The following is a 26,686-nucleotide window of genomic DNA, read 5'->3' on the forward strand; positions in this document are numbered from 1 at the left end:
TCTGTACTGTGGGAAAAGAGGGAAATGCTTTGTCTTAATTGATTGAGCACTATGATGATTTATGCTTCTGCCAATCCATTCTTATGGATTGTTTCCTTTATGTAGAGAAACTACAATAAAAGTTTCAAAGATGTTTAACAATTTGCACCCTAGCAAAAAACAGTTAACACTATAAATGTTGTCTCATGACCTGGAGCTTCAAATTATGATCCGTTGACCAGGAGCATGTATGTTACCTGGTACTTGTTAGAAAGACAGAATTTTGGTCCCACCTCCTGGATCAGAATCTTACTGCATCTTAATCATACAGCCTTACATGGTACCTACCTGTTGCATGTGCATGTGAGTTGTACTGATACCTTCATCCACAATAGTTCAAATGTATTTTACAAAAGCAGACCCAAAGCCTTGTGCCAAATGCCTAATAGTGTTTAACAAACAGCACTTGAGTAACAAACAGACAGTAAAGAATCTGCCCACAATGCAGGAGACCTGGATTCGATCCCTGGGTTAGCTTTATCCCCTGGAGAAGGAAATGGCAATCCACTCCAGTATTCCTGCCTGGAGAATCCCACGGACAGAGGAGCCTGGTGGGCTACAGTCCATGGGGTCGCAAAGAGTCGGACATAACCGAGTGACCAACAGGTACACATACAGTGTAGGATTAAGAATCAAGTCAACAGTCAAATTTGATTTTGAAACAGAGACTTCACGCTCTTCTCCCTCACATTATTTCAACAGTCTTACCAATGAGATAGAATGAATGATGATAAAGTAATAGTTAAAGGAAAAATATTAATAATGTTAACATTCTATTTTTTGTCTCAAAAGGACCAATAGTACTTTGTCCTAATGGATATAAAATAGCATAGAAATCATCTAAATATTTATCAATTATATTTTCTAGCTATACTAGATAGTATGTGGTTGAGAACAAACTTACCAGTTGCGTAAATTTTCTGTATTTCAGTTTCCTCCTATGTAAGGTAATACTTATATCTTAGGATATAGATAAGTTAACATCTGTGAAGGCTGGTGTACAGTAAAACCTTAGCCACTATTATTATTTTACACCAAATATTTAACTTTCAGAGAAAGATCTTAGTTCTCTCTAAAGAAACTTTTTCTCTCACTTTTAAGGATTTTCTTCTACCCACCATCCATCTCACTTAATCTCCCTTTATTTATTCACTTAAAATATATCAAAACTGTGCTATAATTTTCTTCTGTTTCAGTCAATGCTTCTCCCCTGCACCTACAGGAAGGAAAATATCAAGTCTACATATCTAGACAAGGCATCTTTCTCTTGCCAGTGTCACACCCCCAACTGCCCCCCAGTGTTGCCATCTGTATAGTTGCAATAGCTATAATTTTGGAGCTTTTATCTAGCAAGAATTAGTTCCATTAATCTTTAAAACTATTATGGAGTATAGTTATTGCTCATTCTTTTATCTGAGGGTCAGAGAGGTGAATGACTTAATTGAAACTCACATCACTTACAGTGGAATTGAACTGCAAATAGAACACAAAAATTCGCGCACCCAAACCTACGCTCTTTATGCCACATTAGACCATCTCAAAGGCATGAAAAAGTATCACATTCGAAGTTAAACTTACCATTTCTGCCACCAACTTCTCCACGGCCATTAGTACTATGACCATTTTCCTTAAGTTACTTTGTTTGCTTTCTTTCTGACTTGCATTACACATTTCATCATGTTAAATATGGAGTAATTTTGACATGCTATGCCTCTCAGATTCAGTGCTCCCCAGCCACCACCACTCAGGGACAAGCTTCCCTCAGTTATGGTACAGATTCTAAAAACAATCTCTGAATAGCTCCTTTGATCTCCGGTCCTCGTGCAGCAACCAGGTTTCACTGGGCTATGTATTATTTTGTATGTTTTGCTCAGTCACACAGTTGTATCCATCTCTTTGTAATCCTTTGACTGTCCGCCATTCTCACTCCTCTGTCCATGGGCAAGAATACTGGAGTGCATTGCATTTCCTTCTCCAGGGGATTTTCCCACCCAGAAATTGAACCTGGTTCTCTTACATCTCCTCCTTCGGCAGATGGATTCTTTACCACTGCAACATCTGGGAAAGCCCCTTGTTTTATTTTAAATTTGACCAAAGAATATACAGCACCTAACTTCCTATTTCATCAAGGTCCATTAGTGTTACGACTCATGTATCTTTTCATGTCACATTCCCAAGTTATTTGAAATTTGCCTACAGTGTAGGTAATCTGTCATTCAGTAAAACCTCGGGAAGATGCAGACAGTGGAACAGCTGCAGGGGAATGACACCCAGGAAAGATTTTGGAATCCAAGAACTCTGCCCAGATGCACATTTAGGTCTCCATTTGGATATCAACATGAAAACTGATCTCTCTTTACAGGAAAGAAGTCAAAGTAGAGTCTATAAATGAAACCTCTACCTGCACAGATTTTTGAAACTTCAGGAACAGGAAGAAAGGGTCTACCATTCCTTGTATAAATAGAAAGATGGTCCATCATCATTTGTGTTTCTCTGGAAGCAAACCTTGAGACTTACCCTCAGGTATTTACTTGGTGGCCTGAGGAAGTAGGACTGCGGGAATTGGGAGAGTAACAGAGAAGGAGGAAAAACCAGTACAAGGCTGTGTGATACACCCAAGGTGTGCTATGGGCAAAGGGCTTGCTTCTACAAACCTCAGGGAAGCATACAGAAAGCTTCCCACATTCTCCACCTGAGGACAGGAGACCAAGCATTGGCCCAGAGTTGCCCTGACTTCCCTACCATCCCAAGCCCAACTGAAAGCAAGAGCTAATCTGTCTCTCTTAATTTAGAGAAGGCTCTGAGGCAGAAACACAGGAATCGTGACTAACTTGATTATATCAAACATGTTATAATATTAATATAACCATATCCCACATAAAATGGTATTGCATGACTTAAAATGTGAAGAGATTTTTACAATTTTGTTTTTGAAATTGCTATCTGTTTTGAAATTGCAATTTTTGTTAAACATTTTTAACTAAGTCAAATATTTTTTTAAGGTTTTAAACATTTTAACAAAATGGATCCTCAAACCACCTCTAAAACTGCTCAATACGAACACTAGTTTCAAGAACTCTACTCCAAACCCTGTCCTTTAAACTGTTGTGGATAATTATGGAGAACTCTTATTTTCTGAAATAGTTATTACAAATCCTAGTGCCAGCAACAATCATTCCCAGGGCAAACAGGCATGGGACAAGGACAGTACAGCACAAAGAAGAAACTGCTTCAAGAAACAGAATGACAGAAGCAGAAGGGAATAGACAACAGACCAGAAAAGAGAGATTCTTATCAAATTCACCTGCTGCTGCTGCTGCTAAGTCACTTCAGTCGTGTCCGACTCTGTGCGACCCCATAGATGGCAGCCCACCAGGCTCCCCCGTCCCTGGGATTCTCCAGGCAAGAACACTGGAGTGGGTTGCCATTTCCTTCTCCAATGCATGAAAGTGAAAAGTGATAGTGAAGTTTCTCAGTCATATCTGACTCTTAGCGACCCCATGGACTGCAGCCTACCAGGCTCCTCCATCCATGGGATTTTCCAGGCAAGAGTATTGGAGTGGGGTGCCATTGCCTTCTCCATAAATTCACCTAGTAAAGACTAATCAATTTCCCAGGGAAAATGTATCAGAATATCAGAACCATAAAAGATTAATGTAATCATAAGAGCCCATTTAGCTGTCCCATTAAGTCAAGAATTGAGTCAAGAATTCTGACTCAAAAATGTGGATTTTATATTTTTAAATAAATCTTCAGATTTTCTTTATAAAATCCAAATCAGAGGTCTTTCTGGGCATTGATAAGCAAACTGACAATTGTAAAGGCATGTTCTCCAGAGTAAATGAAGAAGGCATGTGACCCTCTACAAAATACTGTCTTAACAAGTCTTTTTTTGTCTGTTTCTATTTCTCAGTATACTCAGAATGAGGACCTTGTACTATCTTCCCTCCATTCCTCAGTTCACAGGCATCCTCAAGAGTTCTCACTTCCACCATCCCCCATAGAGCTTGAGAGAATCATTAACTGTCTTTACATCAATGAATCAATCTCCCATTATATACAACCAGGACCCTCCACACAGAGTTGCCCATGTGAAAAGAAGCTCAGCTGCAAAAACATGCCTGGAATTCAGAAATATGCCCTTGAGATTTTCATTAAAGTTCATGTTTAAAAGTGCTCTTTATTTCATCTATCTTGGGACTCTTCAGCATTGGAGAGAGAGCCCTTCATTCGTAACAATAAGCCTGTTAAAGTAAAATTCACTGTATACAAACTTCAAACATATAAATATTCATTCACTCACCAATCTTTTGACATTAGGCCAAGCTTCTTGTTTTCACACCAATAACACAGTCTACGATGTCAAGCTTCATTTAAAAAAAAAATAGTAGTGAGAACTTAAAAGATGGAGCTGAAACAATCTGAGGACAGAATTTGTTGCTTTTGTTGTGGTTCAGTTGCTGTCATGTAGACTCTTTGAGACCCCATAGACTGTAGCACGACAGGCTTCCCTATCCTTCACTGTCTTCCAGAGTTTGCTCAAACTCATGTCTATTGAGTCAGTGATGCCATCCAACCATCTCATCCTCTGCTGCCCCCTTCTCCTATTGCCTTCAGTCTTTCCCAGCATCAGGGTCTTTTCCAATGAGTCAGCTCTTCACATCAGGTGGCTGTATTGGAGCTTCAACTTTAGCATCAGTCCTTCCAATGAATATTCAGGGTTGATTCCTTTAGGATTGATTTGTTTGATCTGCTTGCAGTCCAAGGGACTCTCAAGAGTCTTCTCCAGCACCATAATTTTAAAACATCATTTCTTCGGTGTTCAGCCTTCTTTACTGTCCAACTCTCACATCTATAAATGACTACTGGAAAAACCATAGCTTTGACTAATAGATCTTTGCAGAGTCCTAAAATCCTAAAAGATGCTTCTGCTAAAATGCTACACTCAGTATGTCAGCAAATTTGAAAAACTCAGCAGTGGACACAGGAACGGAAAAGGTCGATTTTCATCCCAATCTCAAAGAAAGGCAATGGCAAAGAATATTCAAATTGCCATACAATGTCACTCATTTCACATGCTAGCAAAATTATGCTCAAAATTCTTCAAGCTAGTCTTCTGAAAGAACCTTTGCCCACAGTTTGTTCAAAATTTTCATGGATTTTACAGGATGATTAAGTAGTTCAAAGAGGTCTTCACCAACTTAGTGACCCTCAGTGAGAAGCTGGAGCTAGAGTTGCAACAGGGTGACTTCACTGAACTTCTTGCTGTGCAACACGAAGAGCTGACTAATCAGGGCATAATGGAATCAGATGCCCAGAGAAAGGATGAAGGCAGACAAGAAGTAACTGAAGAACTGAAGAGATTCACAATGCAGGAAATGGCAAGGGAATTTTCTTTATTTGAGGAGGACTGTTAGTTCTTGATGCTCAAGACCCAACTGTAGAATGGTACACAAAGATTCCAGCAGCTGATTATGATGCAAGCCAGTGCTACTGTCTCATCTACAATGAGAAAAAAAAAGTACTGTTACCAAGAAATCATTGTATATTTTTCTCAAGAATGTTGATAGAATTGAGTCCAACAAGGAACCAGAACCTGTGCCATCAGTGTTAGGTATGAGTGAAATTGCAGCTTGCCTCCCTCTCCTGTTGCTGCTGAGCCTTCAGCTCTACCAGCCCCACCTCCTCCACCTCCTCCAGTCAGGAACTCTTCCTGCTGTTCGCTCAGTGCCAGCCCCTGGATGCCAGCTGCTGTATTATACTACTATGCACTTGAAGGTAATTTACTGAAAGATTAAAAATGTTTATTATTGTGTTTGGTTTTATGCATTGTATCTTTGAAAAGTATTATAAAGCTATCACTGTTCAGAGCTACATGTTGGTTTTGTCCTTAGGCTAACTTTGTTGGACTTACGAACAATTGGCCTTATGAACACGCTCTCATTCATATGCAGGGAACTTGCTGTATTTGAAAATAGTTAAGAGAGTAGATTGGAGGAGGAAATGGCAACCCACTCCAGTGTTCTTGCCTGGAGAATCCCATGGATGGAGAAACCTGGTAGGCTGCAGTCCATGGGGTCGCACAGAGTCGGACACGACTGAAACAACTGAGCAGCAGCAGCAGCAAGAGAGTAGATATTAAAAGTTCTCATCAGAAGAAATAAAATTTTTAACTATATGTGGTGATGAATATTAACTAGACTTATCACAGTGATCATTTTGCAATATATGCAGATGGACTCATTAAGTTGTACACGTTAAACTAATACTATATTATATGTCAATTATATCTCAAAAAATAAAAAGTTCCATGAAATAATTTATGTATTTCTTTCTGGTATTTCCTATTTTATGTAATTTTATTAAACAAATCTTGGCTGGTTCCACTAAATCAGTATCATTCCTCACAATGGGCATTATGACCAGCAGCTTGAAAAATGCCATCCTAGTGGTGTATGTTCATTGCTATCCCACAGAACCTGATGACTGAAAAACAAAGCATGCACTCAGGAAGCAAGGATACATAAAGCCAGAGGCTGATGAAATTCAGAGCGAAAGAGTACAAGGAGAGGTCTGTGAAAACACTTGGGGAAGTGAGATTTAGGCTGGGTTTTGAGAAAGTGGATGATACTGAATGAGCAGAAATAAAAGAGAGCTGTATTTGGGCAAAAATTTAGGACCCTGATATCTACCAGTCCTTATTGCATTCAAACAGATATCACTGAAAAAAACACAAGAAATTTGGGAGAAAAATATTTTTAAAATGTGTTCTGCCCTTGGTTTATGTACTACTGAAGCCTATTCATGGTGACTGCCATAACCTCTCACAAATGTTGTGACAGTTTCGGGTGAACAGTGTAAACAACATTTCTTGAAAGTCACTATAACTTTCTGGTCCACAGGTTGGATGAGCAATGCACATTTGCATCTTTCAAAGTTCACAGCTTGAAGGTTCCTAAGTGGGGCTTCCTGTATGCAGTTCAGTATTACTAACTATAGTCTTTTTATACAACTTTTTTATATCTCAAATGCCTATGCATGATTGTATGAACTGGATCACAACATACAAAGAAATCCTTACTTATGGGTTAAAATTAGAAAAGTTTAAAAGCCACTGATTTACCAGTATTAACCAGCAAGTGCTTGTTGGTAGCTTTAAAGAGAAATTATTACTCAATACAAAATTCTAATCCTTTCATCAATACCGTCTATAAAAATAGTAATATATGCAGAAATATTAATCTATACTTATTTGTGCTAACCACTGCAGATACAAGAAAGAAAAACTTTTCTTTTTTTCTTCAAGGAGCCTGCAAAGTAGTAGGCAATAATGTAAAGTAAAAAGTAAAGCAGAAATACGAATTCGATATAGTGAGACAAAAAGTGAGAAAGCATAAGAGCACAAAGAAAATATTCCAAACTCTATCTCCCAGGAATTGGTTTTTAATTGCCCAAATCTTTAGAGAATTCTTGTCTGTAAGAGGGTCAGATTTTTAGCCAAGAGACTATCACTTGAGAGTCTATTCAGAGAGGTATTCAGCTAACATTCTATGTGGTTAGCATCATGTCATGTTACACAGCGGAAATTCAGCTGGACTAACTAGATTTTCAACCAGGATTTAGAATCCATTTTTCTGGCAAGTAAAAATTGTATAAATTTAAGCTATAAATTTAATGTTTTGATATATTTATAAATTGTGAAATAATTATCACAAACGATCTATCTCCTCTATTGCTTATTATTTTCTTTCTTCTTTGCTTTTTGTATGTTAAGAACACTTAAGATCTACCATCTTAAGAAACTTCAAATATAGTCAGCCCTCTAAATCCACAGGTTTCACATCTGTAACTCAATCAACTACAAATCAAAAATACTAAAAAAAAAACAAAAAAATCTGGGAGGTTCCAAAAAGAAAAACTTCAATTTGCTGTGCACAAGTAACTATTCACATACTATTTACATTTTATTGCAAATAGTTACATGGCATTTAGGCAAAATGGTTGTCTGAGGAGGACTTACAAATAGTTGAGAAAAGAAAAAAATGAAAGACAAAGCAGAAAAGGAAAGGATATACCCATCTGAATGCAGATTTCCAAAGAATAACAAGAAAGATAAGAAAGCCTTCCTAAGTGGACAATGCAAAGAAATAGAGGAAAACAATAGAATGGGAAACAATTTAATAGAATGGGATCTCTTCAAGAAAATTAGAGATACCAAGGGAACATTTCATGCAATGATCGGCACAATAAAGGACAGAAATGGTATGGACCTAACAGAAATAGAATATATTAATAAGAGGTGGCATGAATACACAGAAGAACCATACAAAAAAAGATCTTAATGACCCAGATAACCACGACGGTGTGATCACTCACCTAGAACCAGACATGCTGGGAGTGCAGGGTCAAGTGGGCTTTAGGAAGTATCCTTTCTTTTTTTTTTTTGTATTTTTTTTGTATTTTTTTCTAATTTTATTTTATTTTTAATCTTTACATAATTGTATTAGTTTTGCCAAATATCAAAATGAATCCGCCACAGGTATACATGTGTTCCCCATCCCGAACCCTCCTCCCTCATCCCTCCTCATACCAACCCTCTGGGTCGTCCCAGTGCACCAGCCCCAAGCATCCAGCATCGTGCATCGAACCTGGACTGGCAACTCGTTTCCTACATGATATTTTACATGTTTCAATGCCATTCTCCCAAATCTTCCCACCCTCTCCCACAGAGTCCATAAGACTGTTCTATACATCAGTGTCTCTTTTGCTGTCTCGTATACAGAGTTATTGTTACCATCTTTCTAAATTCCATATATATGTGTTAGTATACTGTATTTATGTTTTTCCTTCTGGCTTACTTCACTCTGTATAATAGGCTCCAGTTTCATCCACCTCATTAGAACTGATTCAAATGTATTCTTTTTAATGGCTGAGTAATACTCCATTGTGTATATGTACCACAGCTTTCTTATCCATTCATCTGCTGATGGACATCTAGGTTGCTTCCATGTCCTGCCTATTATAAACAGTGCTGCGATGAACATTGGGGTACACGTGTCTCTTTCCCTTCTGGTTTCCTCAGTGTGTATGCCCAGCAGTGGGATTGCTGGATCATAAGGCAGTTCTATTTCCAGTTTTTTAAGGAATCTCCATACTGTTCTCCATAGTGGCTGTACTAGGTTGCATTCCCACCAACAGTGTAAGAGGGTTCCCTTTTCTCCACACCCTCTCCAGCATTTATTATTTGTAGACTTTTGGATCGCAGCCATTCTGACTGGTGTGAAATGGTACCTCATAGTGGTTTTGATTTGCATTTCTCTGATAATGAATGATGTTGAGCATCTTTTCATGTGTTTGTTAGCCATCTGTATGTCTTCTTTGGAGAAATGTCTATTTAGTTCTTTGGCCCATTTTTTGATTGGGTCGTTTATTTTTCTGGAGTTGAGCTGTAGGAGTTGCTTGTATATTTTTGAGATTAGTTGTTTGTCGGTTGCTTCATTTGCTATTATTTTCTCCCATTCTGAAGGCTGCCTTTTCACCTTGCTAATAGTTTCCTTTGATGTGCAGAAGCTTTTAAGGTTAATTAGGTCCCATTTGTTTATTTTTGCTTTTATTTCCAATATTCTGGGAGGTGGGTCATAGAGGATCCTGCTGTGATGTATGTCAGAGAGTGTTTTGCCTATGTTCTCCTCTAGGAGCTTTATAATTTCTGGTCTTACATTTAGATCTTTAATCCATTTTGAGTTTATTTTTGTGTATGGTGTTAGAAAGTGGTCCAGTTTCATTCTTTTACAAGTGGTTGACCAGATTTCCCAGCACCACTTGTTAAAGAGATTGTCTTTAATCCATTGTATATTCTTGCCTCCTTTGTCAAAGATAAGGTGTCCATATGTGCGTGGATTTATCTCTGGGCTTTCTATTTTATTCCATTGATCAATATTTCTGTCTTTGTGCCAGTACCATACTGTCTTGATAACTGTGGCTTTGTAGTAGAGCCTGAAGTCAGGTAGGTTGATTCCTCCAGTTCCATTCTTCTTTCTCAAGATCGCTTTGGCTATTCGAGGTTTTTTGTATTTCCATACAAATTGTGAAATTATTTGTTCTAGCTCTGTGAAGAATACTGTTGGTAGCTTGATAGGGATTGCGTTGAATCTATAAATTGCTTTGGGTAGTATACTCATTTTCACTATATTGATTCTTCCAATCCATGAACATGGTATATTTCTCCATCTATTAGTGTCCTCTTTGATTTCTTTCACCAGTGTTTTATAGTTTTCTATATATAGGTCTTTAGTTTCTTTAGGTAGATATATTCCTAAGTATTTTATTCTTTCCATTGCAATGGTGAATGGAATTGTTTCCTTAATTTCTCTTTCTGTTTTCTCATTATTAGTGTATAGGAATGCAAGGGATTTCTGTGTGTTGATTTTATATCCTGCAACTTTACTATAGTCATTGATTATTTCTAGTAATTTTCTGGTGGAATCTTTAGGGTTTTCTATGTAGAGGATCATGTCATCTGCAAATAGTGAGAGTTTTACTTCTTCTTTTCCAATTTGGATTCCTTTTATTTCTTTTTCTGCTCTGATTGCTGTGGCCAAAACTTCCAAAACTATGTTGAATAGTAATGGTGAAAGTGGGCACCCTTGTCTTGTTCCTGACTTTAGAGGAAAGTATCCTTTTGAAAGGAAGTATCCTTTCAAAAAAAGCTAGTGGAGGTGATGGAATTCCAGCCGAGCTATTTCAAATCCTAAAAGATGATGTTGTTAAAGTGCTGTACTCAATATGCTAGCAGATATGGAAAACTCAGTAGTGGCCACAGGACTGGAAAAAAGTCAGTTTTCATTCCAATCCCAAAGAAAGGCAGTGCCAAAGAATGTCCAAACTACAGCACAATTGCACGCATTTCACATGCTAGCAAAGTAATGCTCAAAATCCTCCAAGCTAGGCTTCGACAGTATATGAACTGAGAACTTTCAGATGTTCAAGCTGGATTTAGAAAAGGCAGACAGACCAGAGATTAAAGTGCCAGCAGCCATTAGATCATAGAAAAAGCTAGAGAATTCCAGATTTACTGACTACACTAAAGTCTTTGACTGTCTGGATCACACAACAAATGGTGAAAAATTTTTATTCAAGAGATGCTAATACCAGACCACCTTACCTGCTTTCTGAGAAATGTGCATGCAGGTCAAGAAGCAACAGTTAAAACTGGACATGGAACAGACTAGAACAAAACTGGGAAAGGAATATATCATGGCTATATATTTTACCACATTTTCTTGAATCTGGCAGTTTGATACTGAAATACTCACGGAAATATCTCCTAGAAATACAAGTTAAAAAATACACAAAAGAATTAAGAGAGGTAATCACAAAATAGGTAAATGTATGTTTATTAATCAAGCTGCAGGGTGTTATTCAGTTCAGTTCAGTTCAGTTCAGTTGCTCAGTCATGTCTGACTCTTTGTGATCCCATGAATTGCAGCATGCCAGGCCTCCCTGTCCATCACCAACTCCCGGAGTCTACTCAAACTCGTGTCCATCAAGTCAGTGATGCTATCCAGCCATCTCATCCTTTGTCATCCCCTTCTCCTACTGCCCCCAATCCCTCCCAGCATCAGAGTCTTTTCCAATGAGTCAACTTTTTGCATGAGGTGGCCAAAGTATTGGAGTTTCAGCTTTAGCATCAGTCCTTCCAATGAACACCCAGGACTGGTCTCCTTTAGGATGGACTGGTTGGATCTCCTTACAGTGCAAGGGACACTCAAGAGTCTTCTCCAACACCATAGTTCAAAAGCATCAATTCTTCAGCACTCAGCTTTCTTCACAGTCCAACTCTCACATCCATACATGACCACTGGAAAAACCATACCCTTGACTAGACAGACCTTTGTTGGCAAAGTAATGTCTCTGCTTTTGAATATGCTATCTAGGTTCGTCATAACTTTCCTTCTAAGGAGTAAGCGTCTTTTAATTTCGTGGCTGCAGTCACCATCTGCAGTGAGTTTGGAGCCCAAAAAAATAAAGTCTGACACTGTTTCCACTGTTTCCCCTGTTTCCCCATCTATTTCCCATGAAGTGATGGGACCAGATGCCATGATCTTAGTTTTCTGAATGCTGAGCTTTAAGCCAACTTTTTCACTCTCCTCTTTCACTTTCATCAAGAGGCCCTTTACTTCCTCTTCACTTTCTGCCATAAGGGTGGTGTCATCTGCATATCTGAGGTTATTGATATTTCTCCCAGCAATCTTGATTCCAGCTTGTGCTTCTTCCAGCCCAGCGCTTCTCATGATGTGCTCTGCACATAAGTTAAATAAGCAAGGTGACAATATACAGCCTTGACGTACTCCTTTGCCGACTTGGGACCATGCTGTTGTTCCATGTCCAGTTCTAACTGCTGCTTCCTGACCTGCATATAGGTTTCTTAAGAGGCAGGTCAGGTGGTCTGGTATTCTCATCTCTTTCAGAATTTTCCAGAGTTTCTTGTGATCCACACAGTCAAAGGCTTTGGCATAGTCAATAAAGCAGAAATACATGTTTTTCTGGAACTCTTTTGCTTTTTCGATGATCCAGCAGATGTTGGCAATTTGATCTCTGGTTCCTCTGCCTTTTCTAAAACCAGCTTGAACATCAGGAAGTTCATGGTTCACGTATTGCTGAAGCCTGGCTTGGAGAATTTTGAGCATTAGTTTACTAGCGTGTGAGATGAGTGCAATTGTGTAGTAGTTTGAGCATTCTTTGGCATTGCCTTTTTTTGGGATTGGAAAGAAAACAGACCTTTTCCAGTCCTGTGGCCACTGCTGAGTTTTCCAAATTTGCTGGCATATTGAGTGCAGCACTTTCACAGCATCATCTTTCAGGATTTGGAACAGCTCAACTGGAATTCCATCACCTCCACTAGCTTTGTTCATAGTGATGCTTTCTAAGGCCCACTTGACTTCACACTCCAGGATGTCTGGCTCTAGTTGAGTGATCACACCATCATGATTATCTTGTTCATGAAGATTATGTAGTACCAGTCTACATACTTATTCAAAAATATCCAAACGTATGTGGGCCTGCACCGTTCAGACCCATGTTGTCCAGGGATCGACTGTACTATGCCATTTAATAAAAAGGACTTGAGCATCCACAGATTTTGGTATCTGCTGGTGATTTTAGAACCAATTTCCCATGAGTATCACTGAGGGATGATTGCATACTCTATAGTATTGTTAATCACAGTCACATTGATACATCAGATCTCCAGAACAAGATGATTATCTTGTATAAATGAAGCTTGAAACTCTTTGATCAACATCTCCCCGCTTCCCTCTTGCCACTCCAGCCCATTGCAGCCTCCATTCTACTCTCTGCTTTTAAAATTTTGGCCATTTTAGATTCCACATAAAAGTGAGATCATGCACTGATCTGTGTCTGGCTTTCTGTGCCTGGCTTAAATGAAGCATTTAGCATAATGTTTTCCAGATTCATCCACACTGTCTCAAATGTCAGGATTTCACTGTTTTTAAGATTGAATAACATTCCAATCTGTGTATATATGCTTCCATTCATCTGTGGACTATTACGTTGTTTTCACATGTTGGTTATTTTGAGTAATGCTGCAATAAACATAGGAATGCAGATATCTTCCCAAAATCCTGATTTCATTTCCTTTGAATATGTAACCAAAAGTGAGATTTCAGTATCAACTGAGAGGTTTATTTTTTATTTTATGAAGATTTCTATATTGTTTTCCATAATAGTTGTGCCTATGTATATTCTCACCCGCAGTGTACAGGATTTCTTATTTTCCACTATTACAACTTTCTTATTTTCCACAATTACAACTATTTCCCATCAAAAGTTGTAATAACTTGCTTTTTGGCAAAGCCATTCTAACAAATATGAGGTGATACTGTGGTTTTAATTTACATTTTCCTGATGATTTTTGATGAGCAGTTTTCCATATACCAATTGATCATTTATATATATATATATATATATATAAGATTCTTTGCCCATTTTTCAATCAGTTTATTTAGGATTTGGTTTTTTTTTGTTGTTGTTGTCTTGTTGGGGTTTTGTTTGTTTGCAGTTTTCTACTGAGTTCTATGAGTCCCTTTTATTCTTTGGATATTAACTTCTCTTCAGATACATGGTTTGCAATTTTTTTTTTCCATTCCATAGGTTGCCTTTTCATTCTGTTGCTTATTGATTGTTCCCTTTGCTATGCAGAAGCTTGTTAGTTTGACACAATCCTATTTGTTTACTTTTGCTTTTGCTACCCAGACCAATTCCAAGATGCTTATTAAAAACAAAAAAAAAATCACTGCCCAGAACAAAGTCAAGATGCTTATATTCTCCAGAGGAAGATGAACAAGAAGCAATAAATATAGTAAATAAGAAAAATATGCCACATATTGAAATATAATAATAATGGAAGGAAAAAGGAAAGCTAAGTAAAAGTGATCAAGAGGGCCAAGAACTTTAAAAAGCCTGGCCAAAGTAATCCTCATTGAGATGTAAACATTTGAGAAAACACTTGAAAAAGATGAAAAAAAATGATATAAAATTTTGATGTGATCGTCAGAGACTAATGGATAATTTAGAAAAAGTATAAATTTCTCTTTTGAGAGTGAGTCATTGACATGTAAGTCCATCCTAAAGGAAATACATCTAAGAAAAGAAAAAATAAATAAACACTGGTACACTTTACTCAAAATAATTTTGATTGCAAAGAAAATTTTATAAATTCATTTTTATCTTTTAATGATTGATGAGGTGGAATAAAGAATTAAATTTAGATTCCCATCTGGTGAGACCCCTGGAATATACACAACATAGAAAGTTGATTTTAGGATTTTGTAGTTGACATTTGAATTCCATGATTTTCTTATGTAAATTAAAATGTTATTAATCCTGATGATTCATCCCCCAGACTCAGTGTCCTAGAAGATACATGTTCAATAATAGAATTTTAACTTTTTGAATCTTTATATAGATGCTATTATGTTCCTGTTGAAATACTATTTTACCAACTAATATTTTCAAGATGTTTTGAGACTAACAAACTTTTGAGAAAATGAACCATAACTTTTAATGACTAGTATTTTATACTGTATAGTTCTTTGAAACAGTTGGAAACTGATAAATATTTTTGACTGATATTTTCAAATAGAAAGGCAAATATGCACATGTCATTTCCTTTTTTTTTCATTTGGGCAACTTGCAGATGCAGTTAGAAATTCCTATTTATATAGAACTAATAATCATAACATTGTTGTTCTTTTTTATTAAAAAACTAGCTATAATTTATTGAGCACCTACTATTTACCAGATTTGCCTCAATGCTTCATATATATTATCTTTTTTTAAGTTAATTATTTATTGAAGGATAATTGCTTTACAGAATTTTGCTGTTTTCTGTGTAAGCCTGGGAGTGGAATTGCTGGGTCATATGGTGGTTTTATGCATAGCTTTTTAAGGAATCTCCATATGTCTTCCATAGTGACTGTATCAATTTGCATTCCCACCAACAGTGCAAGAGCATTCCCTTTTCTCCACACCTTCTCCAGCATTTATTGTTTGTAGACTTTTTGTTGATGGCCATTTTGACCCGTGTGAAGTGATATCTCATTGTAGTTTTGATTTCCAATTCTCTTATAACGAGTGATGTTGAGCATCTTTTCATGTGTTTGTTGGCTATCTGTATGTCTTCTTTGGGGAAATGTCTCTTTAGGTCTTTTTCCACCTTTTTGGTTTGGTTGTTTGTTTTTCTGGTATAGAGTTGTATGAGCTGCTTGAATATTTTGGAAATTAATCCTCTGTCAGTTGTTTCCATTGCTATTATTTTCTCCCATTCCAAGGGTTGTCTTTTCACCTTGCTTATAGATTCCTTTGTTGTGCAAAAGCTTTTACATTTAATCAGGCCCTATTTGTTTACTTTTGTTTATATTTCCATTACTCTAGGAGGTGGGTCATAGAGGATGTTGCTTTATGTCATTGAGTGTTCTGCCTTTGTTTTCCTCTAAGAGTTGTAAAGTTTCTGGTCTTACATTTAGGTCTTTAATCCATTTTGAGTTTATCTTTGTGTATGGTGTTAAGAAGTGTTCTAATTTCATTCTTTTATATGTAGCTGTCAAGTTTTCCCAGAACCACTTGAAGAGGCCATCTGTGCTCCATTGTATATTCTTGCCTCCTTTGTCAAAAAAAAGTACCCATAGATGCATGGGTTTATTTCTGCACTTTCTGTCTTGTTCCATTGACCTATATTTCTGTTTTTGTGCTAGTACCATACTGTCTTGAGGACTGTAGCTTTGTAGTATAATCTGAAGTCAGGAAGGTTGATTCCTCCAGCTCCATTCTTCTTTCTCAAGATGGCTTTCTGTATTCAGGGTTTTTTTCATTTCCATATGAATTATGAAATTTCTTGTTCTAGTTCTGTGAAAAATGCCATTGATAATTTGGTAGGGATTGTATTAAATCAATAGATTGCATTTGGTAGTAGAATCATTTTCACAATATCGATTCTTCCTACCCAGGAACATGGAGTAGCTCTCCATCTGTTTATGTTATCTTTGATTTCTTAAATTAGTGTCTTATAATTTTCTGTGTACAGTTCTTTTGTCTCCTTAGGTAATTTCATTCCTAGATATTTAATTCTTTTTGTTGCAATGGTGAATGGGATTGATTCCTTAATTTCTCTTTCTGATTTTTCATTGTTAGTATATAGAAATGCAAGTGATTTTTGTGTATTGATTTTGTATGTTCCAACTTTGCTAAATTCACTGATTAGCTCTAGTAATTTTCTGATACTATCTTTAGGGTTTTCTATGTACAGTATCATGTCATCTGAAATAGTGAGAGCTTTACTTCTTCTTTTCTGATCTGGATTCCTTTCATTTCTTTTTATTCTCTGATTGCTGTAGCCAGGACTTCCAGAATTATATTGAATAATAATGGTGAAAGTGGACACCCTTGTCTTGTTCCTCATCTTAAGAGGAATGCTTTCAGTTTTTCACCATTGAGAATAATGTTTGCTGTAGGCTTATCATATATGGTCTTTACTATGTTGAGGTAGGTTACTTCTGTGCCTGTTTTTTGAAGAGTTTTAATCATAAATGGGTGCTGAATTTTGTCAAAGGCTTTTTATGCATCTATTGAGATGATCATATGGTTTTTATCTTTCAATTTGTTAATATGGTGCATCACATCAATTAATTTCCATATACTGAAGAATCTTTGCATCCCTGGAATAAACCCAACTTGATCATGGTGTATGAGCTTTTTGATGTGTTGCTAAATTCTGTTTGCTAAAATTTTGTTGAAGATTTTTGCATCTATGTTCATCAGTGATATTGGCCTGTAGTTTTCTTTTTTTGTGTTGTCTTTGTATCGTTTTGGTACCAGGGTGATGGTGGCCTCATAGAATGAGTTTGGATGTGTTCCTCTGCAATTTTTTGAAAGAATTTTAGAAGGATAGACATTAGCTCATCTCTAAATGTTTGATAGAATTCTCCTGTGAAGCCATCTGGTCCTGGGCTTTTGTTTTTTCTTTGCAGGGGTCGGGCGGCGGGGAGGGATTTTTGATCACAGCTTCAATTTCAGTGCTTGTAATTGGGTTGTTCATAGTTTCTATTTCTTCCTGGTTCAGTCTTGGAAGATTGAACTTTTCTAAGAATCTGTCCATTTCTTCCAGGTTACCTATTTTATTGCCATATAGTTGTTCATAATAGTCTCTTATGATCCTTTGTATTTCTGCACTGTCTGTTGTAACCTCTCCTTTTTCATTTCTAATTTTTTTTATTTGATTCTTCTCTCTTTCTTTCTTAATGAGTCTGGCTAAGGTTTTGTCAATTTTGTTTATCTTCTCGAAAAACCATCTTTTAGTTTTATTAATCTTTACTATTGTTTCTTTCATTTCTTTTTCTTTATTTTTGCCTGCATCTTTATCATTTCTTTCCTTCTAGCAATTTTAGGTTCTTTTTCTTCGTCTTTGTCCAGTTGCTTTAGGTGTAAAGTTAGGTTGTCTAGTTGATGCTTTTCTTGTTTCTTGAGATAGTCCTATATTTCTATAAACGTCCCTCTTAGAGAAGGCAATGGCACCCCACTCCAGAACTCTTGCCTGGAAAATCCCATGGATGGAGGAGCCTGGTGGGCTGCAGTCCATGGGGTCACTAAGAGTCAGACGTGACTGAGCGACTTCACTTTCACTTTTCACTTTCATGCATTGGAGAAGGAAATGGCAACCCACTCCAGTGTTCTTGCCTGGAGAATCCCAGGGGTGGAGGAACCTGGTGGGCTGCCGTCTATGGGGTCGCATAAAGTTGGACACAACTGAAGCGACTTAGCAGCAGCAGCAGAACTGCTTTTGCTTTTGCCGCATCCCATAGGTTTTGAGTTGTTGCCGGGAGCCGGCGTGAGGAGCTCCACCCGTGGAAAAGGTCATGAGGAAGGAGGCTCGGCATACACAAAGGCGGGATCGAGCCTCAGGAGTCCCCCTGGAAATTCTCGAGCATCTACCCCCAAAACCAGAGTCTGCCTACTTTGTGCTTTGTACTCTCACCTACACCTCTGACTTTATGGGGGGCTGTCCCCCACTACCTCTCTCTGAAAAAAGTGTTAACTTACAGCTCCAGTTAATAATTCCTGGGTGTGACAGTGTTTCAATCTACAAACTCCTCTAGAAGTCCTCTAGCCTGCCTGAATAGGTTTTTCCGGCCACATGTGATTGTTCAGAGCCTCCCAACTGTGAGAGGCATGAGATGTTCTAAACTGTCTAAATACAGATTCCTTTGAGCAGTTAAAAGATTGATTAGAAATTGTATTGGTGAAGGGTTTTGCACTTGTTGGGCCAATGTTTGCTGCTAAGTCTCCATATCCCTTACCTACTGTGTCCCTGGCAGTGTATTGATTAATATAATTGGTGTAAGTAGTAGCTTTAATGTTTGTAACCTTGGACCCTTGAGTTAATTCTTTTTCTTGTTATAGCCCACCACACCTTTGCCCTATAGGAATGCAACTTTATCTAATGCTTTTGGAGGGTGACGCCTGACTAATCACCTTTAGAGAAAAATAAGTTTTCTGAAGAAAGGGTCTTAAAATGTTAACAGGCCTCCAGGCCAGAAGATGATGCAAATCACCTAAACTTTTGCATATGATAAGTTTGCAGGAAGAAAGCCTGGCTTACTGCATGACTCTACCCCTTCCCCCATTATCCTCTATGCATAACCTAAGGTATAAAAACTACATTGGAAAATAAAGTGTGGGCCTTGTTCACCGAAGCTTGGTCTCCCCATGTCATTCTTTCTCTCACCTTCTGGCTGAATTATTCAGCCTCTTTTCTCCACTAAATTTCCTCACTGAGCTATCCTTATTCTATTACTCTTTATATCTCTAATTAATCTTTAATTAAGCAATTGTTTCCTGATCCTCGCCGACGCCGTCCCCACTTCGAATTCCCTGGATCCACCGGGGCTGGACCCCGGGAGTCGTGTTTTTGTTGTCATTTGTCTCTAGAAATTTTTTGACTTCCCTTTTTATTTCTTCAGTAACCTATTGGTTATTTAGAAATGTGTTGTTTAATCCATGTGTTTGCATTTCTTGCAGGTTTTTTTTTTTTTTTCTTGTAATTGATATCTTGTCTCATAGCATTGTGGTTGGAGAAAATGCTTAATACAATTTCAATTTTCTTAAATTTACTTAGGTTTGATTTGTGACCCAAGGTGTGGTCTATCCTGGAGAATGTTCCATGTGCACTTTAAAAATCAACAACTACAACAGAGGGGGTGGGGGGAGGAATCCAAACGAATCAACAAAACAAGTTAAAAAATAACAATAATAAATGTTTCTCTTGAGTTACTGCTGTAAGAGTCCTTTCCCACAAAGGGAATCACAGTCCACCTTACCTCCCTAGGATGCCCTCCAACACTGTACTCATCTGTAGACCTGATGTGGGGACTGCTCAGACTCTAATCTGGTCCTACTCCTGTGTGTTCCTGCCTCCAATGCCCACAGCTATCAGAGTTAGTGTGTTTTCTTTTGTGGGAACTCTCAATGGCTTTTATATATTCCATAGACACAGAGCCTGCTTAGTTTATCATGTGGATTAATTTGCAGTTTGTACAGCTGGTGGGAAGGTTTTGAGTCTTCTTCCTTAGCCACCCTGCCCTGGGTTTCAATTGTGGTTTTATTTCCACAACTGCTTGTGGGTCATCCACTGGGGTTTGCTCCTGAGGCTGCCCTGGAGGCCCTGGGTCTTTCCCAGTGAGGGCCAGGTGTGGAGGTGGTGCAGCTACTTGGGCCGCAGGGGTTCTGGCAGCACCAGGTACTCAGGGGAGTTGGCAGCTAGGGCAGCAGGAAATATAGTGCTCTAGAAGGGTATGGCAACCCACTCCAGTATTCTTGCCTGGAGAACTCCACTGACAGAGATGCCTGGCCAGCCACAGTCGTCAGGGTCACAGAGAGTTGGACGCAACTGAAGCAACCCTGTTTTGCATAAATGCAAGACTTTTTTTTTTTTTTTTTTTGCCTGTAGCAGCCCTGCTCCAGTGAAGATTGACAGTGAAGATGGCACAGCTGCTTGGGTCGTGGGGACCCTGATGCCTCCAAGTGTGCAGGGACAGAGACTGCTTCAGCCGCAGGAGTTATGGCCCTATCGGAGCCTTTTTTTTTTTTTTTTTTGAGCCTCTGGTTACGGGTGATCAGAAGCCCTCTTTGGCTAGTTTTCCTCCACAGCTCTGCCCATTCAGGCACTTATAAGGCTCCCTTGTTTGGGGTCCTTCTCTGTTGTTCCATGTATCAGGCACATAGAGGGACACCCCCTGGCTGCAGTCCTACTCGGTAGATTGGTGCATCAGGCACTTAAAGGGGGACCTTGAATGGGGTCTTACTCTGTTGTTCCATCCATCAGGTCCTTGATGGGCCAGACTATACTGTTCAGCTGCAGATGCTGGCATGTGGGGAGATAGAGGCTGCAGTGATGGCTCCACCCCCATACGGTATGACTCAGCAGTATTGCCTTGCTTCCATGGCTACCTGACTTTCCTCCACAGGCATTTCCCACCATGATCTCCTCCCTCACATCCCCTAGATCCATCTTGCCACAGTCAACAGCAGCCCTTGCACTGGGATTGTGCCACAATCTCTATACTCTTGCTCCCAGCCGCTGCCCCTTCCAGGAGACCTGCGTTCCTGCCCACCATATATATGGCTGTGGCAAGGACTGTCTGATTCTCATTCCATTTATGTTGCCACAGATCAGCTGTTTCACTCTCAGCCTTAAATGTTTCTCCTCTGTCTCAGACAATTCCCCTGATGTGGGGATCAGACCCCTGCCTCAGTTCCCCCACCTGCTGAGGGCAGGTCCAGTCCTGCTAACACTGCTGTTTTTCCCCTAGTTCCTTCGTCCTACAGAGTTCTGCGTGGTTCTATATATTCTTTTCCACTGGTCAGGTACTCGTGTCTGCTGTCAGCTGGTGTTCTGCATGCACTTCTGTGTCTGAAGGTGTGTTCCTGATGTGTCCGTAGAGAGAGATGTACTCCACATCCACCTACTCCTCCGCTGTCTTGTTCTCCACATTGTTCTTCATATTGAACCAAAACTCCCTGTAAATTCCATCTGTCCACTTAATTCTATCCTCCACTGAGGAAAAAAAAAAGCAATAAATGAAACTATATTACTTTTTAATGAGGGTTATCTAAGAAAACTGTACATATGTTGTTTCATTAAATCACTTCATCCATAATGATTCCCATTTACACAAAGGGATGTTGAACATCAGTAAGGAAGTAACTTTGCTAGGACTGCACAGCCACTTGGTGCTGGATATAAACTCCTATAAGTCTGAGTTCAACGCTGTTGTCCCTGCTCCTCTCTCTAGCATGGGTTTCTTATTTCTGATTAAAGCCCAACAAATAGTTGAAATCGTAATCTTCCCTTCCCCAGTTGTTCTTAACCCTTTCCCTCACAGTTCCCACTATTTCCCACCATTTCTTTGTACACACTGTGATTCTTTTAATTTTAATCTCTCCTCCACACACAACAACCTGTTCATGTCTGCTGAAGTGGATTTCCACTGTAAAGGATTTTGGACTAAGTTCACTTGATATATTGAATTAGGTCAGGCTTCCAATCTATAAGAGATTATTTTTTAGGCTTCTCTTTACATGAGAGTTTTCTGGAGGGTCACATCCCCACTGTTCGCTTTCCATCTCCAGCTTTCTCCCTGATAACAAAATCGCCAGCTAATACAGAGCAAGTGCCTGAATCCTCCCCTCTCTCATCTGCCAGTATCATTCAGACTCTTCAGTTCTCATAGTCTAGGTAAACCTATAGCCCCCAAAATCATTTTTCAAAATAAGAATATAACGTTAGAAATCAGTCTTTTGAAATGCTTCTTCTTCCTTTGTTTTGTTATTTAATACAACAGCATCGGCAGCTTTTTTGCTTTCTCTGGCAACTGAAGAACCACTTTCCCACCTCTTGAGTGGAGTATGGACTGTGACTGCAGCACTACGTGTAGCTTCCCCAGGACACAGTGTAACAGTTAATCACTGCCTGCCTGCAAGGTACAAGGCATCCTTTGTGCCTTTCTCAGATTCTTCAAGGTGTCAAGTGTACAAAATCCAAAGAGTAACTTCATATGAAGTTAATATGTGGAGTTGGGGAAAAAGCTATAACAAAAATCCCTGTTGAATAAACTCTAACATCCTTCTAAATACTTGCTCTCATACATTTAACTCCTCTACTTTTATCTTGAAGTTAAAATAAAGCTTCTCTCATTAAAAATCTCAGACAGAACATTGTAATGGTTTACATACTGCAGCGTCTCATTTTATCCCATAAGCCTTTACATTTGATTAGTTCTTTACAGAATATAAAGCACATTTAGGTCCATGTTATATACTCTGAGAGCTAGAAGATAATCTCCAAATTACTAAAACAATCTCATAATTTCTTCTGATTCTCATAGCAATTTTACAAATATTTTTAAATTGGAGGATAATTGCTTTACAATCTTGTGTTGGTTTTCCTGCTGTACAACAGCATGAATTAGCCATATGTATATATATATATACATTGGAGAAGGCAATGGCACCCCACTCCAGTACTCTTGCCTGGAAAATCCCATGGACAGAGAAGCCTGGTGGGCTGCAGTCCATGGGGTTGCTAAGAGTCAGACACGACTGAGCGACTTCACTTTCACTTTTCACTTTCATGCACTGGAGAAGGAAATGGCAACCCACTCCAGTGTTCTTGCCTGGAGAATCCCAGGGACGGGGGAGCCTGGTGGGCTGCCGTCTATGGGGTCGCACAGAGTCGGACACGACTGAAGTGACTTAGCAGCAGCAGTATATGTGTGTGTATATATATATATATACACCCTCCCTTTGAGCCTCCCTCAAGGGGGTCAAAAGGTATGAATTTCCCCTTACAAAATAAAGATAGCAAAGAAGACATACAGATGGCTGACTTTCACAGGAAAAAGTGTTCAACCTCACTAACTGTTAGAAAAATGCACATCAAAACTAAAATGAAGTATCACTTCATTCCAATCAGAATGGTCATTATCAAAATGTCTACAAATAATAAATGCTGCAGGGCATGTGGAGGAAAAGGAAGCCTCCTGCAGTGTTAGTGGGAATGTAAATTGGTGCAGCCACTATGGAGAACAGTATGGAGGTCCTCATATGCTCCAGTACTTTGGCCACCTCATGCGAAGAGTTGACTCATTGGCAAAGACTCTGATGCTGGGAGGGATTGAGGGCAGGAGGAGAAGGGGACAACAGAGGATGAGATGGCTGGATGGCATCACCGACTCGATGGACGTGAGTCTGAGTGAACTCCGGGAGTTGGTGATGGACAGGGAGGCCTGGTGTGCTGCAGTTCATGGGGTCGCAAAGAGTCGGACACGACTGAGCGACTGAACTGAACTGAACTGATGATCCAACAATCCCACTCCTGAGCATATGTCTGGAGAAAGCTCTAATTTGAAAGGATACATGCACCTCAATGTTCATAACAATACTACTTACAATAGTCAATACACGATGGAAACCTAAATGCCCACCAAAAGATGAATGGATAAAGATGTGGTATGTATGTGTATATGTATATATATGTATACATATGAATATTACCAAGGCATCAAAATGAATGAAATAGTGCCATTTACAGCAACACAGATGGACATAGATATTACACATTAAGTGAAGTAAGTCAAAGACAAAAAACGTGATATTATTAATACTTGTAAGTAGAATCTTAAAAATGGCATGAGTGGACTTACTTACAAGAAAGAAATAGACTCATAAACAGAAAACAAACATGGTTACCAAAGAGTACAGTGGTGGGGTACACTGTTGTTCATATTGTTCAGTCACTCAGTTGTGTCCGACCCTGCTACTCCGTGGACTGCAGTACACCAGGCTTCCCTGTCCTTCACCAACTCCCAGAGTATGCTCAAACTCATGTCCATTGAGTTGGTGATGCCATCAACAGTGGGGTGAGGAAAGATAAAGTAGAATTTGGGATGAACATATACACACTGCTATACACATAATAGATAAGCAACAAGGACTTACTGTATAGCACAGGAAACTGTTTCAAAATCTTGTAATAACATAATCTGAAGAAATCAGAAAAAGATATACATGTATATATACATATATGAGTATGTATGACTGAATACTGTGTTGTACACCCAAAGCACAACATTGTAAATCAACTATATTTAAATTAAAAAAAATTTAAATAGGCCACAATGTTATAAGAGACCACAGACCCCTATAATATAAAAAAATAATAATCCTGTGTAGATGGCTAAGAAAGTAGATCTTAATAGCCCTCATCTCAGGACAAAAATTATTAATATGTGTGGTGACAGATGTTGACTAGACTTATTATGGCAATCATTTCAAAGTATATATAGATATTGTATCATTGTGTTGTACATCTGAAACTAATATAATATTTTATATCAATTATACCTCAATAAAAATTTTAAGATAATGACTTAAGCAGTAAAAAAAAAAGACTATTCTTTGAAATTATGACATGAAACCAGTGACATTTCATTGAACTCCACTATATCTGGCCCTGAATGCTACTCTCAGGAAAGCGCAGTCTGGTTAAGAGCAGGGGCCATGTGCTACATGAAGCAGCTAACTAAGCTAGAAGGGCTTGGCCTCCAGGGGCTTGTAGACCCATGTCAGTGACCTACTACCTGTGACTTTCAGCTCTCTCTGCCTCCATTTCCTCATCTGTAAGTTGGTGATAGATAATACCCATTTCACATAACGTCTGACATAGTTTCCATTTGCACTAACTCTTTCTCTGTACTTCTCTGTCCCATTTCTCTGCTGACCTGTAAAGACTGTTATCACCCAGACTCCCAAACCTGTGTTCTGGCCAACAGGAAGCACTGTTAGAAGATGACAATGAAAGAAGAGAGAGAATTCCAGGGGAGTCTCTCCTGCTTCTTTCCTTTGCAGGAACCTTCCCTGACTACAGCTCAGACTGAACAACATCTCCTCTGGATGTGGATCACCAGGAATACTGTGCCTCCACTCCCGTTTATGTCAGGGGCTGATGGCTTTCTGTATTCTAGTCCAGGGATGTACCAGATTCACCGTTCTTGGTTCCCTTTATTCTCCCCCATCCTCTGTAAATAACAATTGTTCCTTCATTAAAAATGACTTTTAAAATCCTAGCTAAATGTGCCATCTGTTTCTTGTCAGGATTGAACAATAAATACTATTATTATCATAAGCCCTAAAGTCTTCATACCTTTTGTAGACAACTATACATTTGGAAAATGTGGTCATAAATGAAGAGCAGAGAAGTCATGGAAAGTTTCCATAGAAAACATGCACTGAGGATATGAGGGTGAGCTGGCTTCAAGAGCTGTCTCCTCATTGATGCTGGGGGTGATTTGGCTGATCCCAGGTGGTTCAGTGGGTAAAGAATCCACCTGCAATGCAGGAGATGCAGAAGATGTGGGTTATATTCCTGGGTCAGGAGGATCCCCATGAGGAGGCCATGGCAACCCACTCCAGTATTCTTGCCTGGAAAATGCCATGGACAGAGAAGCCTAGTGGGCTAGAGTCCATAAGGCTGCAAAGAATCAGACACGACTGAAGCAACTGAGCAGGCACACAGCTGAGCACACACAGGCGTATGTACTAGAGAGCATGTATGTTTTCTGTTTGTGTTACCACAGAGGTTAGCATATATGGTTTTCTGTTTCTGTTATATGAGAGGCAGAAACTGGTTAAAAAAAAAAATAGCCAAAGGTGGTTCCCCTTTCTCTACAGCCTACTCGCCTATCCATCTTCAACCCCTAGCATGGGAATACAACCAGACATTTCAATGAAAGGATTTCAAAGAAGGGAAGCAGTAACACACAGAAATGCTTTTGAGCATGACGTTGGTGGGGGGGGCAGGAGAGTTTCTGCAGTGAAAGAATCTGCTCCTGACTCCTGGTGCTCTGTCTGTTTCAGTGCCAGGTGGGCAGCTCTCACCCTCATTCTAGTGTTGCCTGCTTCCCAAGCCTTCCTCTCCCCATTCCTTGACCTTCTTTCTCTTTGTTGCTGACTCTTATCTGCCATGAAGATAACAGGCAGTTTCACCCAGTACCACCTGGACCCATCAATCTTTCAG

General features: G+C 39.0%; 1 long non-coding RNA gene across 1 annotated transcript; it reads left to right on the forward strand.

The window, feature by feature from the left end:
* The first annotated feature begins 4,467 nt into the window (after window positions 1-4,467).
* LOC112441988 (uncharacterized) lies at window positions 4,468-25,736 on the forward strand. Its single transcript, XR_003029944.2, has 2 exons — window positions 4,468-5,817; window positions 25,443-25,736. It is a non-coding gene; the product is annotated as an uncharacterized lncRNA (long non-coding RNA).
* Window positions 25,737-26,686: the final 950 nt, after the last annotated feature.

This window comes from Bos taurus, chromosome 17 (genome assembly GCF_002263795.3).
Source record: "Bos taurus isolate L1 Dominette 01449 registration number 42190680 breed Hereford chromosome 17, ARS-UCD2.0, whole genome shotgun sequence".
NCBI lineage: Eukaryota > Metazoa > Chordata > Mammalia > Artiodactyla > Bovidae > Bos > Bos taurus.